General features: G+C 31.0%; 1 protein-coding gene across 14 annotated transcripts in view; it reads left to right on the forward strand.

Moving 5' to 3' along the window:
- LOC114336519 (TLD domain-containing protein 2) overlaps nt 1-18,971 on the forward strand; it is a 911,210-nt gene extending 892,239 nt beyond the window's left edge. For all 14 annotated transcript variants that reach the window (XM_050659400.1, XM_050659401.1, XM_050659405.1 and 11 more), the window contains one exon: nt 10,429-18,971. The gene's annotated coding sequence lies outside the window, so the exon portion shown is untranslated. The remainder of the gene's footprint in view (nt 1-10,428) is intronic.
- The last annotated feature ends 244 nt before the right edge of the window (nt 18,972-19,215 follow it).

Consider the following 19,215-nt stretch of genomic DNA (forward strand, 5'->3'; position numbering starts at 1 on the left):
TGAACATTCCATTTAGTCTAGGCGCCAAATAGAGGTCACCGTGTCCTTTTCAATTCTGATGGACAAACTCAACGGTTTCTTATGGATTTTTGGCTGCTGATTACGAATTTAGAGGGTGGATTTCGATCAGAGTGGTCAAAAAATTGTTATAAACAATTTAATTGTTTATAAATTGTTTATAAGGCTCTGGCTCATAAACTAAAAAAGATAAAAATTTGTTTCAAATAAAATTTGTTCGTTAATAAAAAACGAAGAAAAAACTTTTACTAAACTTAAATCTAACAATTATAACTCAAGATATTGTAAAATTAGTGCACAATGCAAATTGCAAAATAAGTACAAGTATTTTTCGAAGCTTTATCGATCGTAACTCGGCTTCTGCGCATGCAAATGAGATTTAGAATGTCTCATTCTAAAGCATAATGAATGGGCTTTTACACACAGTTTATTAGTTTACTTTGTCTTTATTTGTTTTAAAGTTATAACCGTTTGAAGTTATAATTTTCTTAAAAAAATTGTACAATAATTTGTTTATAAGGGTTTCAAGCAAATTTGAGCTATAAACATTTATACTTTAATTAACAATAATGATAGAAGAACTCAAAAGGAACATTTTGAGCTTACGAAAATGTTCGTAAGTTTATTTTTGGCCAAGATATCGATATTTTAATAGCGCGCTCTGAGGAGCAAGATCGGCTCACCGCGTAAAGGTTCACGCGCTAACTTATCGATGCAAATTATAATTTCTATGAATATATACGTTATCTTCATTTTTCATTGTTGAAGATGCTAATAAAATTTTATCATATAATTCTTATAATTAAATCATCATACTGTACCTCGTATCCCCTTTCATTCCATTTACTTTGTCTTCTATTTTTTGTACTAAATGAGAAGAAAAAAACATTAAAAACTAATATTTCAGAAATATAGCTAAAGAGTAAGTTGATATTATTTATTAATACTATTTTAACAAAAATTTTCTTTTATGCATCTGCATCGAGGTATACAAGGAATCTCAGGTTTTTTACATCTACATAAGTTCTTAGAGCAATTTTTACAGTTACATGGTGGTACTAAGTCTGTTCTTGTAGGCAGTAAAACTAAAACTTTCTGGGGCTTCAGAGTCTCATTATTTATATGATGTCCATATAAAGTGGATCTAGTTCTTTTGCAGGATCATCAAGGCACGTCAATAATGTGTGTATGCCGCCACAACATACATAAAGGCTCGTTTTATATGCAATGATGATGCTGCAAAAGAACTCGATCCATTTTTATATGGATATCACATATTGGCTCATTTGCATGTGTAGAAGCCGAGTTAAAGCTGATTGATAAAGCGTCGAAAAATACTTACTTGACTGTGAGCCGATCTTACGCCTCATAGCGCGCCATTAAAATATCGATATCTTGACCAAAAATAAACTTACGAACATTTTCTTAAGCTCAAATTGTTCCTTTTGAGTTCTTCTATCATTATTGGTAATTAAAGTATAAATGTTTACAGCTCAAATTTACTGAAACCCTTATAAACAAATTTATGTATAATTTTTTTAAGAAAATTATAACTTCAAACGGATATAACTTTAAAACAAATGAAGATAAAGTAATTTAACAAACTTTGTTTGAAAGCGTATTAATTAAGCTTTAAAATGAGACCTTCTAAGGCTTACTTGCATGCGTAGAAGCCGAGTTACGATCGATAAATCTTCGAAAAATACTTATTTTGCAATTTGCATTTTGCATTTTACACTAATTTTACAATATATTGAGATCTAATTGTTGGATTTAAGTTAAGTAAACTTTTTTTTTCGTTTTTTATTAACGAACAAATTTTATTTGAAACATTATTTTTTATCTCTTTTAGTTTATGAGCCAGAGCCTTATAAACAATGTATTAACAATTAAATTGTTTATAACAATTTTTTGACCACTCGGATCGAAATCCACCCTCGAAATTCGTAATCAGCAGACAAAAATCCATAAGAAACCGTTGAGTTTGTCCATCAGAATTGAAAAGGACACGGTGACCCCTCTGGCGCCTATACTAATTTGACCCTAGGTTGATGGAACACCGAACAAATTGGAAAAAAGTTGTACAGTCAGCCGGGACCCACCCAGGGTTGTAGCGCTACGTGATGATGATGATGATTAAGTCTTCTCCTAACTATCCACTGAGTGACGGTGATACCTCGAACATTCCTAAAGAATCATTGAAGCTCAACCTCTGTTATCCCTCTATCCTCCCCCTTATCATCCCTGTCATTACACGTCGACGCGCGACGACCCGAATCTGGTCGTCCATTGTAGCTACCGGCCTCTTAGTATAGACGGTAAATCCTTGAGACTGCAGACTCCGTCATAAGGAGGCGACTGGCGACAGTCCTCTGACTATATCGCTCTCGTAATTATGCCATCACTGGTGAAGTATCTATTTTGTAAAATATTCACTTACTGCACTTCGAAGTGTACACACAGGTTAACGTTTGAAAAGCGACTGACACGACCACCGGCAAACTCATAGAGGTCTAAATTGCGTAGAACATGCCCCTTACAATGTTTGCTGCATTCCCTATGCCATACAGAAGAAGACACATTTTACAACACGTTTCCAATTTGCATAAAACAATTATTTTTTGGAAGTTCTATTATAGACAATATTTTTTTTCATTAGTTGTTTTAATTTAAAGAGCACAACATGAAATTACTAAGCATAAACTACAATTCATCGAGTGAGTCGATTCTTTTGCTTTCAAGTGTACTTTTTCAGAAACATTTACTTGACTAACCTTTTAATCTGCTTACAAACTGGATAGATTAGGAAAAAACCACACTGTTATTTAATTCTAGAATTGTTTAATTTAATGGGATTTAATTGTTCTTTTTTTATTTTATGTTATAAACGGTCTCCAGTGGACTACAAATAAACCCGAGAAAAGTTTACAACGCGTGCTATTTAAAGTACAATAAAATTGATGTCTTGTTAAGTTTCAACAACAAACAGTTAATGGTTTATAACGCTAAATAAAATACAACGCAAAATTTTAATTACTAACAGTATAGCGCCACAAATAGAATCACCGTAACAATAGACATTCGGATTTCAATACCAAGTTCAACCACGATTTTATCCCATATGCCTTTTTGTTTGTTGAAAATCTCATATATGAGGTAAGCAAAAATAAAAGCAAATTTACAGTTAACCGGGTTCGTTTTTGAAAACCGAATCTCGGTTTTAGAATAATACACTAAGCGTCAAAATTAACGCACCACCTTAAAAATGGGACATTTTTGAAGCTTCGTATTTTCTAAACCTGTTATCCGATTTTAGTGATTTTTTTAGTATGTTATAGCTTTATTCTTCAAGAATATTTATGTAATAATATTGTTGCTAAACAGGTAAGTGTCATTGTATACCGGGTGTAACAATGATAGTGTGTTTTTTCAACACCCTGTGAAATATTCTAGCGTATATAAAATATTGAAATTAAAACTCAACTATAGCCTTAGGCTTTCTTAACATTTTTCTTTCTGATTAATTCGTTTATGTTGCATAACAAAAAAGTTAGGTACTTTAACAACTAGCAACGTTCTTTATCAATACAGGGTATTTCTTAATAAGTGCGACAAACTTTAAGGGGTAATTCTGTATGAAAAATAATGACCGTTTGACTCATAAACATATTTTCGCAAATGCTTCGTTTCCGAGATACGGGATGTTGAATCTTTTCTTACAAACTGACCATTTATTTAAGAATTTTATATTCACCATTGGCGTGCACACGGGTCATATTACCCGGTCATAATCCCCGTATGTACGCCAATGGTGAATATAAAATTCTTAATTGTATGCTAAACAGTGCGCAATAACCACCTCTTAAAACTTACCAAATTTCATTTGCATATCTCAATCGGTTTTAGAGCAGTAAATAAATCGTCAGTTTGTAAGAAAAAAGTCAACATCCCGTATTTCGGAAAGGAAACATTTGCGGACGTATGTTTATACATCAAACGGTCATTATTTTTCATGCAGAATTACCCCTTAAAGATATAGATGACCCCTATATTGACGAAGAACGTTACTAGTTGTTAAAGTACCTAACTTTTTTATTACGCAACGTAAGCGAATGAATCAAAAATCAAAATGTTAAGAAACCCTAAGGCTACAGTTTAGTTTTAATTTCAATATTTTATATACGATAGAATATTCCACAGGGTGTTCCGAACTTTGAGGAAAAAACACACTATCATTGTTACACCCTGTATACAATGAGACTTACTTGTTTAGCAACAATATTATTATAGCGATATTCTTGAAGAATAAAGCTATAAAATATTAAAAAAAATCACTAAAATCGGACAACAGGTTTAGAAAATACGAGACTTCAAAAATGTCCCATTTTTAAGGTGGTGCGTTAATTTTGACGCTTAGTGTAGAATTCTCCTTCTAGGCCTTGTTCAAGGTAACATTTTTCGTCTTCAGACGTGCCGTTATACCTTTTTGTGCAGGTTTCTTATCGTGAAAACTAACAAATTTTCACGTGATATGAAGGGGAAAATCTTAAACAACTGACAATAGAATCAGTACTCTTCTATACATTTGTAAAATAGCCTAAGAGAGAAAATCATTGCAGCAAATACGATTTTCTTTAAAAAAAAATTCAATTTTCACACAGATGTCCCTAAAAAACCCCACAGTTTTCACATATTTTACTCTCCATCATTTCATCTTTTAGTATTTTCAAATTGATAAAGGATAAAATCGTGGCTGAACTGGATCCAACCTCAGAAATTAAAAGTCGAATAGAAAAAGCCCGAGCTACCTTTGTCAAAATCAGAAACATACTTTACAGCCACAATCTTAATATTGACCTTCGCGTTCGAATGACATATTGCTATATCTTTCAAGTCGTAATGTATGGAGTGGAAGCGTGGACTCTAAAGTGATGCAATGCTTAAACGCTTGAACGCCTTTGAGATGTGAGTATACAGACGACTACTAAAAATGATCTAGGTCGATAGAGTTAGAATTGAGGGGGTCCTTAGATGGCTGAACCAAACAATACAACTGGTCAATATAATAAAGAAACGCAAGCTGGAATACTTCAATCACATTATGAAACACACTGCAAAATATGATCTTTTACATCTGATCATTCAGAGAAAGATCCAAGGTAAACGTGCTCCTGGTAGAAGAACATCATGGCTGAAAAATCTAAGGCAATGGTAAGGAAAAACGACTACGTCATTATGCAGAGCTACTGTCAATAATTAAGACATTATAGCGAATATGCTAGCCAACATGATATCCAACAATCGATAACGGTCTTGGAATTAGAAGAAGAAGAAGAAGAAGAAGAGAATTCTGTTCAAATTCGATCTGAAATTAGTTCTTATTGATACATGTATCGCTTTATATCTATCTCGATCATGTTTTTAGCTTTTCTTTCTTTTTATTTTTTATTTTTCTATCCATGATTTTTGAAGTTATACTTCTTTAGGCACGATGGAGAGTGAATTTTTATTATTCTGCGCGCATGCGCACAGAGGCAGTATGTTATTCGGTGCTAAATCTTTTAAGTTATGTATGTATCAGTCCAAAAAAAGGTGTGGAAAAAGTATATTAGTGTTTTTAGTAAATATATTTATTATAATTTTTATGTCTTTGGATTTGTCTTCCTCGGGAGTAAGATAATACATATTATTAAAATTAGTTTAATAAAATAAAAATAAACTGTTTAAAGTATTTTATATCGTTGAAATCATATAATAGAAGTATAACTTCTTACGTGCGTACAAAGTACACACACATTCTTTTTTTCTTGATTAATTTATTTGCCTTCAATCCTTTACATTTCTACCAATTTCTGTAATCTGTTTGATATTTTCTTCTTCGTTCAATTCAAACTAAAAGGATGTGATTTAGTGGTAGTGAGCGTATAATATGCTCCTTCTGATTAAAAGGACGAGGTAAAAGATACATTTTACGGCAAATTGACTGGTAGAGAGTATTGTAACTAGGAAGGAAGTAATTCTACTAGGTGACAAATGCTAGAACCGGAAGAAAAGTAAATAGCAAAGTAGTCGTTCCATTTGAAGAAGAAAAAAAACGGTGAAAGAATAATAAGTTTCTGAAATTCTGGGAACAGTTTATAAAATCTTCCCAGAATTTCAGATTTTCTTATATTTTTGGGAACGATTTCCGGAGTGAAAATAGAAACGTCAAAACATTAGATAATTGTGGCTAAATCCCATATAAACATAATATGTACTTAAAGTAACATGTCACAAGAAAACAGTTTCAGACTCGCGTTTAATTGCCATTATAATGCTCGTATTCTATACGACATACAGTTTTACGCTTGCTGTCGTATTTTGATAGATGTATTTTATCATGTTTATATATCGATTATCTATACGACATTCTGTTAAGGCTTTTAACATTTTTTGATGACCTATTGTGTCGAAAGCTTTTTCATAGTCAACAAATATTAGGACTGATGGCTTGTTGTATTCAACACTCTTTTCTATAAAGTTCTTAACCACTTGTAAATGATCATTCATGCCATATTCCGCTCTAAAACCTGCTTGCTCTCTTGACTGATAGAAATCCAACTTAGCTCCTAGCCTGTTGGTAATAACTCTTGTAAATAGCTTATATACTTGTGATACCAATCAAGTGAAGATGCCCTAAAGGTATTAAAAAATAAAGCATCAATAAACATTCCTGGAATCAAGATTTTTGCTGATCAAACCAAAAGACAAAGAGATTATTATTTTACTGTAAAGAATCAACTTGATGAATTGATTAGAGCAGGTGACTCAACAAAAACTATTAAATATATTAACAATAGGCCTACCATTGTCCCTAAATTTATAAATAATAAACCAAATACTGTTAGCAATTCAACTTCAATTGATGAAAAAAACTAAATACAGACCCTAATTTACTTTTTAATACCGATATTATATATTTAAATGCACAAAGCGTTTTAAAAAATATTGATCAAATAAGAACAAGCATTGCAAACTATAACCCAAAATTAATTTTGTTAAGTGAAGCAAGAACCACGCAAGATATATATGATAAAGAGATCATGATAGAAAATTATAAATGTATTAGATGTGATTCAAATAGTAGGTACACTGGTGGTGTATTGTTATATATTCAGAATAATTATGAATTTTCTTATGTTAAGTCATTTGTCTTACATGGTAATTACTGGTGTAGATTTATAAGGATAAATTTAATTTCTACCACTTGGATTGTTGGATGTCTTTACCACTCGCCGTCAAGTTCAGATGCGAAATTTTTGGAAGATTTTGAAGAAATATGCGATAGTGTATTGTCTAGGAATAATAAGTGTGTATTAGTAGGTGATTTTAATCTTGATTTTCTTAGTGATAGTTTTTATACTATAAAGTTTAAAAATCTAGTTTCAATATATGGCTTAAATCAGCTTGTAACAAAACCAACTCGCATTACCGAAACCAGTAAAACATTAGTCGACTTTGTTTTAACAAACCAAAATAATATTTCAGTAAATGTGCATGATTGTCCAAAAGTAACTGACCATTCTATTATTTCTCTCAATTTATTTAATACAACAGCTACTGACAGTATCATAAAAAAATATAGAAATATAAATGAAAACAATTTAAACACTATTAAAACTAACTTAATGATGGTTAATTGGAACTTAAATACAACAAATATTGACACTATCTTTCATGAAATTATAACTAATTGCGAAAAAGAAATTAATAATACTGCGCCTATTCAATCGTGTAAATATAAATCAAATATACCATGGTTTGATAATGAGGTGTTTAATCAAATTAGAATTCGTGATAAAACATATAAGGAGTTCAATAATTGCCGGGAAAATGAGAAACAAAATAAATGGTCATTGTTTAAAACTCATAGAAACCATGTCGTTAATTTATTAAAAGCTAAAAAAGATAAGTATTATCTGGAGAAAATTGATAGGTTTAAAAATGATCCAAACAAAATGTGGAAAACATTAAAAAATTTAATTAATGTTAAAAACTTTGATATTCCTAGCTGTATATGTTTTGATCTAGATGCGGAGCATAATGTATTAAGAGAACGTTTGGAGATTGCAGAAAATTTTAACAAATATTTTGTCAGGAGTATAACAAATATTGTCGAAAATATTGATTCAATAAATTTCTGGACCAATACCAATAATAATTTATATTTAAATTTGAGTGAATTTAAACCACTGTCAATGTTAGACTTACGTAAAATAGTTTATAGTATGGACAACAAGTTCTCCATACATGAAATATTAAATTCAAGGATGGTGAGGGAAATTTTTGAATCGATTGGTCACGTTATACTGAATTTTATAAACACTTCTCTAATGACAGGTAGAATTCCTACACTTTTGAAAGTGAGTACAATTGTTCCTATTCAGAAGATTTTGAATACAAATAAAGCTAGTGAATTTAGGCCCATTAACACATTACCCCCAATTGAAAAAATATTAGAGATAGCAGTTTATGACCAACTACTAGAACACGTAGGAAAAAATTCAATTTTAATAAATAATCAGTCCGGTTTTCGACAGAAACATTCATGTGAGTCAGCTTTACAATTGACTCTCTGTAAACTTAAAAACGATATTGATAAAAACCGATACATAGTAGGTGTTTTTCTTGATTTTAAAAGAGCCTTTGAAACCATTGATCGCCAAATACTCCTAACAAAACTACAAAATTATGGGTTTGTAGGTAAAGTACACAAATGGCTAAGTGATTATCTTAGTGATAGGAAGCAGATAGTACGTTTTGATGGGGCATTATCCTCTGAACATTATATCAATGTTGGGGTACCACAAGGCAGCGTATTGGGGCCTCTATTATTTATATTGTATCTAAATGACATAGACCTATATGTAGAAAGTGAATTTATTAATCTTTTTGCGGATGATACTTTTGTAGCTTGTAGTGATACTAACCTTGAAGTAGCGATTCAAAAAATGAATAATACATTAGAAAAAATGGCTAAATACTTGGCATCAAATAAATTAAAATTAAATATTTCCAAAACTAAAGCAATGATCTTTACAACAAAATACAAATATAGCCAATTAAATACGGATAACATTCTGCTACAAGTAAAAAATGAAAAGATTGATATTGTAAGATGTGTTAAATATTTGGGGTTTCAAATTGACAGTTGTTTGAATTTTGATCATCATTTTGATTATATTGTCCGTAAAATAGCGAAAAAACTATATTTTTTTAGCCGAATATCACAAAATATATCGACTCAAGCTAAAATTACAGTTTTTAATTCAATTATTCAGCCACATTTTGAGTACTGCGCAACTATATTGTATATGTTTAATTTAAATAAACTCAATCAACTACAAAAACTACAAAATCGTGGCATGAGAATTATATTGAAAACAAATCGACTTACACCTGTATCATATATGCTACAGGCTTTAAGTTGGTTCACAATTGAAGAGAAACTGTATTATTATACAATGATTTTGGTTTATAAAATACTTAATAATGTAGCTCCAGATTACTTTAAGCAGTTTATAGTGTACAATAAAAATGTGCATGATTATTCTACAAGGAATATGGGGAATATTTACATAGCAAAAACAAATTATAGAATGACGATGAATTCATTAGTATTCAGGGGTTTTAATGAGTTTAACGCTCTACCAGGTGAATTAAAAAATACAATGTCACTAAAATCTTTTAAAACCAAACTTAAGCTGTATATTAGAAACAAGTGATGTAATACTTTATTATGTTAATTTTATGGGTGGGTATTGTATGGTATTATATGTTGTAAATTTATTTAAAGTTTGTTTAATTTCATTTGATGTTGCTTAGTTATATTTGATTTTTGTAAATTATTTGTAATATCTATTCTCTACATTTATTGTATATTAGGGTAACCTATTTAAATGAATAAATATCTATCTATCTATCTATCTATCTGATAATAAGCTAATGGGGCGGTAGTTTCTAACGTAGCTGAAATTTCCGTTCTTATGAAGTAAGATAATTTCCACGTTGTTCCACTACGTCGGTGTTATCGCTTCGCACAAACATTTATTGAGCAATTTAGTAAGTGCCCGAAAAAGTTTATGTCCTCCGAGTTTTAGGCTTTCAGTCATTATTTTGTCTTCACCTGGGTATTTATTGTTCTTCATCTTTTGAAGCGCATTTTTAATTTCGGCAATAGGTATGTTCGGCATTAATTCTGAACATTGTTTCTCTATTTTTGGTAAGGAGCGTCTGTCATCGGAGTCACTTGTTTCATAGCTCTATCGTATCTCTCATACTAGCATCATAATGACCATCATTAAATGCTCATTGCATAGATAGACTATTGTATAAGATATGATTATAATATTTGTTGTGTTTTTGTTGCAGGAGGAGAGAAACTCGTGTTAAACAGTGGTGCATATCAAGAAGGCGTGAAAAACAATATTTTTACAAACTAATAAAGATTTAAAATTAGCCGGAGCTTTAGTCGTAGAACCAGAGAGTAACACAACTGCACAACTGTTGGAAACAAACAAACAAAAACATCTATATAACAGAGAAACAATATTGAAAAAAAAAACATAATGAAGAGATATTTATTGTAGAGGTAACGGCTGCCGTACAGTTATTATATGGCTCGTTAAAATTAGTTTTTTATGAATAATGTTATTGAAAAATTGTTAAAAAACGATTAATATACATTGTACGCTTATATAGCTCATCAATTGTCGGCACCAGCAAAATTACCTGAAACGGTAACTAATAAATACCTTTATTTTTATTAAATGAAAGTTATGTATATCTATAAAGAACTTGTTTCCTCTTGTGTATTATGCAATGTATATTATAATATATTCATTACGGATTTTTTTATAGACCAGAGAGGTTACAGTCATAAATATTATAGCATATACAGACCGTTTAGTGTTTGATCAGATATAGCCCACTGAAGTAAGCGCTAAAACCGGCAACATTGCTTATGAGCATGAGTTGCATTGCCACTGTAGAATGACGAATGACTGAATGAATCGGCGCGAATCAGGTGCATTCAGTGGGCTATGGGGAAGCGGTGTTCCCATTTATAGCGAGTATATCTAATTTAAAACTAAACAATCTGTATATTTGATTCCTTCAGGTATTCCAAATAACCATCAGGTATTTATAAAGTGCGTATTTCGACACTTCTTTAATTTTACTTCCCCGTTTGCTTAGTTATTGAAGCAATAATTACACGTGTTAAAAAATGCATGTACAGAAATAATTTTTGTAAGTTTCTTGTTTTTTTAACAGTGAAATGAAGTAATAGATGACGTTATAGATACACAGGGTGTTCCAAAATTTATTTTAGTACATTTGTTATTATTATTTGCCTGAACAATTCTTTCTCTGTTCATTTTTATGTTGTTTTAATTAAACTGTTGGTTCTTAATGGCATTTGGTATTTACTTTGAGAAGGCATATGTATGTCATGTGCGAATTCTTAATCTTTCAATACCAAGAAAGTATTCCACTCTATTTTATTAATGGGTTTGTTTGTTGTTCCTCATCTTCGCCTCTTTCTCTCTTCAGTCCTGAATCCTGGAAGGTCGATCCATCTTGTTGGGGATCTTCCTCGTGATCTTCGGCCTTCTATATTTTCTTGAATAATAAGTGTTTCTATGGTTTCGGTGTCTGCTTGCTGGAGAGAACTATGATCAATGATCCTAGATATAAGTATTAGGTCACATCCTCAAACAGGTCAACCGTGGTTATGTGTGGATGGTTGTTATGTAGTTTACCTATTATCACGATCTTTGTTTTTGATATGTTTAACTGCAGACCAAATATTTGAGTTTCGTTTTCAACTTTCAACTAGTCGCATGATATCAATTAACTTGTCTTGACTATTTGCAAAACGTAGGTTGTTTATTTTTCAGCCCTTTATTGAGATGCTCTTTTCCCATCTTTCAAGCCCTCTTCTCTTCTCATTTCTTCGCCTAGTCAATGACAATTAGGATAAATATACACAGCCGTGTGGTACATCGAATTGTAGATATGATTGATTTAGTCTTCCATGTTGCTCAATACTAATAATTGTTGTAGATCGGTTTAAAATAAATTGGAACATCCTTAATCGTAATCCCATTGGATATTATTTAATGAGAGAGTTAAAGTATATATATTTATGTATTTGTGATGTAAATAACACGAAAGTTGTTAAAAAAGGCTATTGAACTTGTAAAAAGTTAGTGAGGCTGTAACATTTTAGGCTGTGACCTCTCATTATATATATGTGTATAATTTTTTGTAAATTCTTTTATTCGATCTTAATTTAGAAGTACAAAATATTTAGCAGAGTAACTAATTTTACTAGGCGTAGTAGGTACTAGAATTTTATACAGTGAGTGCAAAAATTAACGTATTTTTGTAATTTTGATAGGTGTACAAAAAAATTTTTGAATTTTTTTTCGAAATATATCGGGCATCGAAATATTGGCAACTTATGTTAGTTTTTGTACACATTGTATAGCCCGTCTTTAGTTTTAACACTTAAATTTTTATATTACTGTATTATGTACATAATGATATTCACAAAGAACTGTCAAAATTCATTTACATGATACGTCGAAGCAGAAACTTTACCAAAGATATAACCCTGTGGTGTACCAATATTTTTAACGTAAATTATCGCGATTTTAATATTGATCTAAATGCATTTTGACAGGTTTTTCTATTTACTTATTTATGGAAGAATATTCCCAAAAAAATTACAAAAAAAGTAAAATATATACCTACAGGGCGGCCAATGTTCTAACCTCAAAGGTTTGTGTTTAGGTGGAAATTGGTATAGTGTTGGCAGTTTGTGGTGTCGCAATACATGGGATGTAGTTGTCTTCAGAAAATGGATTTCAAGGAACTACACTTTATGTTGACGTAGATATAGATACGTGTATATACAGGGTGTTAGTAAATAAGTATGAAAAACTTTAAGGGGTAATTCTACATGAAAAAATAATGACAGTTTGCTCTATAAACGTATGTCCGCAAATGCTTCGTTTCCAAGATATTTTTTTTTGTTGAAATTTTTTTTTCAAACTGCGAATTTTTTTATTGCTCTAAGTCCTTTTAAAATTAAAATTAAAATTAATTAATTAAATAATTAAAATTCAAAGTAAATAAATTAAAAATTATATTTGGTGTTTTTCAAGAGGTAGTTATTGCGCATTTTTGACAAACAAATAACAATTTTATATTTTTTTAAAGAAAAAAATAGTACGCCACTGAGATATTTCAAATTAAAAATTATTTTTGTATTCCACGTTTAATTTATGATAAAGAACCATTCTTGTGTTTTTTCATATGGTGCACCGTTTTTATGCAAAAAATACACCTTCGCGCGTATTTTTCATTTCGTAATACATTATCAAGAACTCTCCAATATAATAATGCCAAACTAGAACAATAACAGAAAATATTTCTAAAAAGATTTTAACTATGTGCAAGGCTACAACAAATGTTCAAAATTACCTCCTTTAAAGGTGACAGAGTAATTTTATATTCACCATTGGCGCGCGTACGGGTAATGTTCCAAATTTTTTAAAGAAAAAAATAGTACGCCACTGAGTTATGTCAAATTAAAAATCATTTTTGAATTCCTCGTTCAATTTACGACAAAAAATCGTTTTTGTCTTTTTTCATATGAGGCGCCGTTTTTATGCAAAAAAATAAAATATCTTGACGTTTACAAAGTATTTGAAATAAGTTTCTATGCATATGGAATCTGCCTCGAATAATTTGTAAGAGTTAAGATGTTTTATTTTTTTGTATAAAAACGGCGCCGCATATGAAAAAAAGACAAGAATGATTTTTTGTCGTAAATTGAACGAGGAATTCAAAATGATTTTTAATTTGACGTTTCTCAATGGCGTACTATTTTTTTTTTCTTTAAAAAATTCAGACCATTACCTGTACGGGCGCCAATGGTGAATATACAATTATTCTGTCACCTTTAAAGGAGGTAATTTTGAACATTTGTTGTAGCTTTGCACCTAGTTAAAATCTTTTTAGTAATATTTTCTGTTATTGTTCTACTTTGGTCTTATTATATTGGATAGGTCTTGAAATGTATTAAGAAATGAAAAATACGCTCGAAGATGTTTTATTTTTTCGCATAAAAACGGTGCACCATAGGAAAAGAATACAAGAAAGGTTCTTTTTCATAAATTAAACGTGGAATACAAAAATAATTTTTAATTTGAAATATATCAGTGGCGTACCATTTTTTTCTTTAAAAAAATTCAGACCATTACCCGTAGGCGCGCCAATGATGAATATAAAATTGTTATTTGTTTGCCAAAAAATGCGCAATAACTACCTCTCGAAACCCACCAAATGTAATTTTCATATCTCAACCGGTCTTAGAGCAATAAAAAATTGGCAGTTTGAAATAAAAATTTCAACACCCCGTATCTCGCAAACGAAACATTTGCGGACATACGTTTATAGAGCAAACTGCCATTATTTTTTCATGTAGAATTATCCCTTAAAGTTTTTCATACTTATTTACTAACACCCTGTATAGGTTGTTTAACATATTTCCTACAATGATACCTTGACCAAAGTACCAAATACCAGCATCTGAATTTGCAGTATTTCTCGTTCTTCTTCTTTTTCATTGCCATATTAGGACCGCCTAATGTTAGAAACTACATTGGCGAGTTGTTCACAGTCTTCAGCTAATTGGAATAGTTGTTCGGCACTGCGTATTCCTGTCAATTGCGAATGTTCTTTGATCATGCCATTTCACACAACTTTGTTGGTCTGCATCGCTGTCCAGTGTCCAGGGTATTCGTCTAAGCAGCCACATTTCGAACACCTCTAGGTTATTGATCGTATCAGTCTTCAGAGTCCAGGTCTCAATGCCATATAACAACACCGACCAATTTGGGCTTCGAAACGTTAATAAAATTATTTTTTCAATTTAATTGTGGCTTATTTCCCATCTAAATAGTTAATCAATATTGGTGACATATCACAACCCTCTTGGTGACATATCGCCACGTTTAACTTTATTTGGATATTTTTGAATTTTCTGTCAAAATAAGCCTTCTGTCATTTTCACACAAACACTGCACGGGGTATTCACATAACTCAGGTACGCTCTGTACCATAGACATAATAAGAATAGACAAGGCGTACTGAGCAAAATAGAGTAACGCGCGGGCAGTCGATCGATGGTCTATATATCTCTTTTTACCAAGCGATCCCGCGAATGTGACAGACAAAGATGGCTAGACGGTCCTCGACACGGTTCTTAGACATTTACTATGGTTGCCTACTCCGACTAACCAATGAACATTAAGCCCGCGAATACGTCACGAGAGTATAGTAATTTGAATCGTAATATTTGAATATGTATCGGTATTTTTATGTCTTTGATGTATGGAAAATAGTAAAGCTAGTTGTGAAATAAAGATGTTTAGTGGGTTATAATACCTAATTATGGAAAACTGTTGTATATGAGTAGTTTGGTACTTAAAATTAATCAGGACCAGTTGTTCACATATATTATAAGAATATAAATAACATGTACTTAATAAATTTCGTTACACTACAGCCTGTACCTGGCATTCTAAAATTTCATCATCATGATTATTACGTTAATACATAATGAAATTTTAACGTTTTAATCTACCTTGTAAATATATATTCTTATTTAAGATCCTGCAATAGGTACGATGTACAATTATAATAAATAACTTTTCATAGATAATAATTCAAAATAAGTTTTTACTGGAAACAACACCAAAATTTCAAATACAAAAATATAAAGTAAACTGGGATATATAAGATAAATAATAACACAAATAATACATATACATACACAACAATACACATTCAAAGATCGAAGATCATTACCGCAACAAATTTAAAAATGGGTTTCTGTACTCTTGTGACGTAAGTCTCTCCACCACAGTCGGAGTAGGCAACCGTAGTAAATGTCTAAGAACCTTGACACCTCGATGCACAGAGCGGCCCATACCTTACCTAATCTATTCTTATTATGTCTATGCTCTGTACACTAGTTTAAATATATAAAGATTTTGACATATGTATAAAGCAAAATGTCGAACTCAACAATGATAAAAAATTGCATTCAGGTAATTTTGCCATAAAGATAATAAAGTATTTTTTGAAAGAGATTACTTATGCAGATCAATGTAGCTTTGATTTTTTACGTTCCAAAATATGGAATTTTAGTTTACCTAGTCATTTTTTTGTATTCTGGTAACCAGATGGTTGGAAGAGTGTATGTGTAAATATGAATGTGTACCATAGAGTCTATTCTGTGTTGTTCGGTACTAAGTTTTAGGGTTGTGGGCAAAAGGGAAAAAATATTCTTTTTCATTTCGGTTATTGCTGGAAAAAATTAGTAAAAAGAATTTATGATGTATCGTATGATGTAGTTTTTTTAACAATCATCCCAATTATCGTTTAAAAGTATCAAATAATCTTAAATCTTCTAGTTATATATAGCATTTTTCCTACAAGTTCTATTGCACGTCATTAATCAGTTGTAGTTGTGTACAATCAAGGTCGTACATCGTTGCCAGATTGTTGTGGTAGTAATAAGATGAAAAGAATTTTAAAATAAAAAAATACAAGCATATTATATCGTAGGAGAAACTTTTTTGCAAGTCCATTTTTTGTTGGAAGTACCATTAGATAAATATATCTAATAATGTTGTTACTGGTTCGAGGCATACTAAAAAAGTATTCTGGGATACCAATACAATGTAATTTTGTATCTACGAAGTGATTTGACATTAATTTAGTTTAGTAAGTAAAAAAATGTCCAGGTTAATGCAGTTGTTTTTTAAATTTTTTTCCTTCTGAAACATAATTTTGGTCAAGTTTCTTAAAATGTGAAGTTTTGGCCAAGACCTGATCGTTCAAGTCATTTTTCTTTTAGTTTCAACCTTCCAAAACTCTTCAACCTTCAATACAATAATTCTTAAAGTATCATTGATTGAAAGCATCTCTGTCCGACGTCTCTTTGTTTGTATCATTCGTCGGTTAATCTCATATTCACCAGTACAACTGATTTCTGCTTCCAATATAAGTTTTCAATGATACGTAGGTCTCTACCATCAATGACCATCAGTGCATTCGATTCTTAATAATGTTCAAAAGCGTTTAATGCTGTACCCTATCAAAAGCCTTCTTGTAATCGATGACAGCCACATAAATATCTTTATGTTGGTGGTAGCATTTTTGTGGAGCACATCGAGCCAAAAACTGCCTTACGTGTATCCGGCGCATTTCTAAATCCAAACTGGTTTTTATTTAGATATATTTCGCAATAAATAATGCGAAGAAAAATTTTCAAGCTCATCAAGACTAATTAAACTATATTCGTCGCATGTTTTTGCCCGCTGCTTCTTTGGAATTGCTATAAAAACAGACTTAATAGATTATTACCATATAAGGAATTTCACCAGTATTATACACATCATTAAAAAGCTTAATTGCTTTTTAGCTCAGTAGTTGATATGTTGTCTGTTCCAGGTTCCAGTTTCTTTCTTGGGTTTGGCTGAGTTTATTGCATAAAGAACTTCAAATATTCAAATTTCCTTATTGACATAAATTGCTCTATATATTTGGCCTGTCATCTTGGAACATTTCACTTATTACTCCACTACGCAACGATACAACTTGAAAATGATTTTTCTGAAGCTATTTCCTTGTGGCATTTTTATAATTAACTATTTAGATGGGAAATAAGCCACAATTAAATTGAAAAAAATAATTTTATTAACGTTTCGACGCCCAAATCGGGTGTCGTTGTCAAAATACAAAATACTACTAAATTAAACAAAAATGTTGCCTAGTAAAAAATTCTTCTAATAGTATATTTAATCTGACTCATTTATATCGGCAATTCAGACATATATTATACATTTTAAAGTAGAAGACTTTAAAATGATATTGTCAATATTTATGAGTTGCGTTCCTGGGACGACTTTACTGAAAGATAGTTCATTCGATTACATGAAATCACCCCAACCCAAGAATATCCGTCACAAAAATATCATAGCATGTGGTCTGTCTTTAAAAAGACAACCAAGTGCAAGGGTGACAGTAAAATTCTCGCGTTAGAGATTCCATAGTAAATCACGAGGGAAAACGAATGAACTATCTTTCAGTAAAGTCGTCCCAGGAACGCAACTCATAAATATTGGCAATATCATTTTAAAGTCTTCTAATTTAAAATGTATATGTCTGAATTGCCGATATAAATAAGTCAGATTAAATAAATTATTCGAAGAATTTTTTACTAAGTAACAACATTTTTGTTTAATTTAGTAGTATTTTGCATTTTGACAACGACACCCGATTTGGGCGACGAAACGTTAATAAAATTATTTTTTTCAATTTAATTGTGGCTTATTTCCCATCTAATCTAAATAGTTAATTACGAAAATGATTTATCATGATATTTAGTTACTATGTGATTACCATGATGTTCTCTTTTCTTTTATAAAATTGCTTAAAACAAAATGTACATCAATGCTTATTAATCGTGTGCATATCATACTAGAAATTAAACCAACAACGACCAAATAATTATTAGACTGATATTAAAGTTAGTTCGAAAAATTCGGCTAACGTATTAAAGGTGGCATTTCATAAAATTAATACAACACATATTTGAAACGACTGGTTTGAGTTGGTCGCTTGAACGTACCTAACAACAAAGGATAGACTCGAAATTGTTACTTTGCTTTGGTCGCATAGCTTACAACGAATGACTGTTTATAGTATAGTTAGGAGAACCACTCACTTGATCAAGTCAATTCGTGGTTTTAATAAGTGTTTTTTAAGTAAGTTTTTAATTTAAAGTGTTATATATATTAAAATTTAATGAATCAATAAAGTTTTCAGTAGTAGGTCGAGAGTTTTAGATTTTTAATACGTTTTTCTGTTAGTTTTAACATTATCCCGCACTCTTATGCAAAACATTTTAATGTGAACAAAAGGAACAGCCATTTGGTTTATTTTTGTAGAGAACACAGCTCAGAGGGACATTTCCGTTCATCAGGTATAGCAATGGGAAGAATAGAAGTAACTTGGATATAGACAATATGTACCACGAAGCGTTTGTTAGAACCAAGTTAATGCAAAAAACCAGTG

Source organism: Diabrotica virgifera, chromosome 8, assembly GCF_917563875.1.
Source record: "Diabrotica virgifera virgifera chromosome 8, PGI_DIABVI_V3a".
Taxonomy (NCBI): Eukaryota; Metazoa; Arthropoda; class Insecta; order Coleoptera; family Chrysomelidae; genus Diabrotica; species Diabrotica virgifera.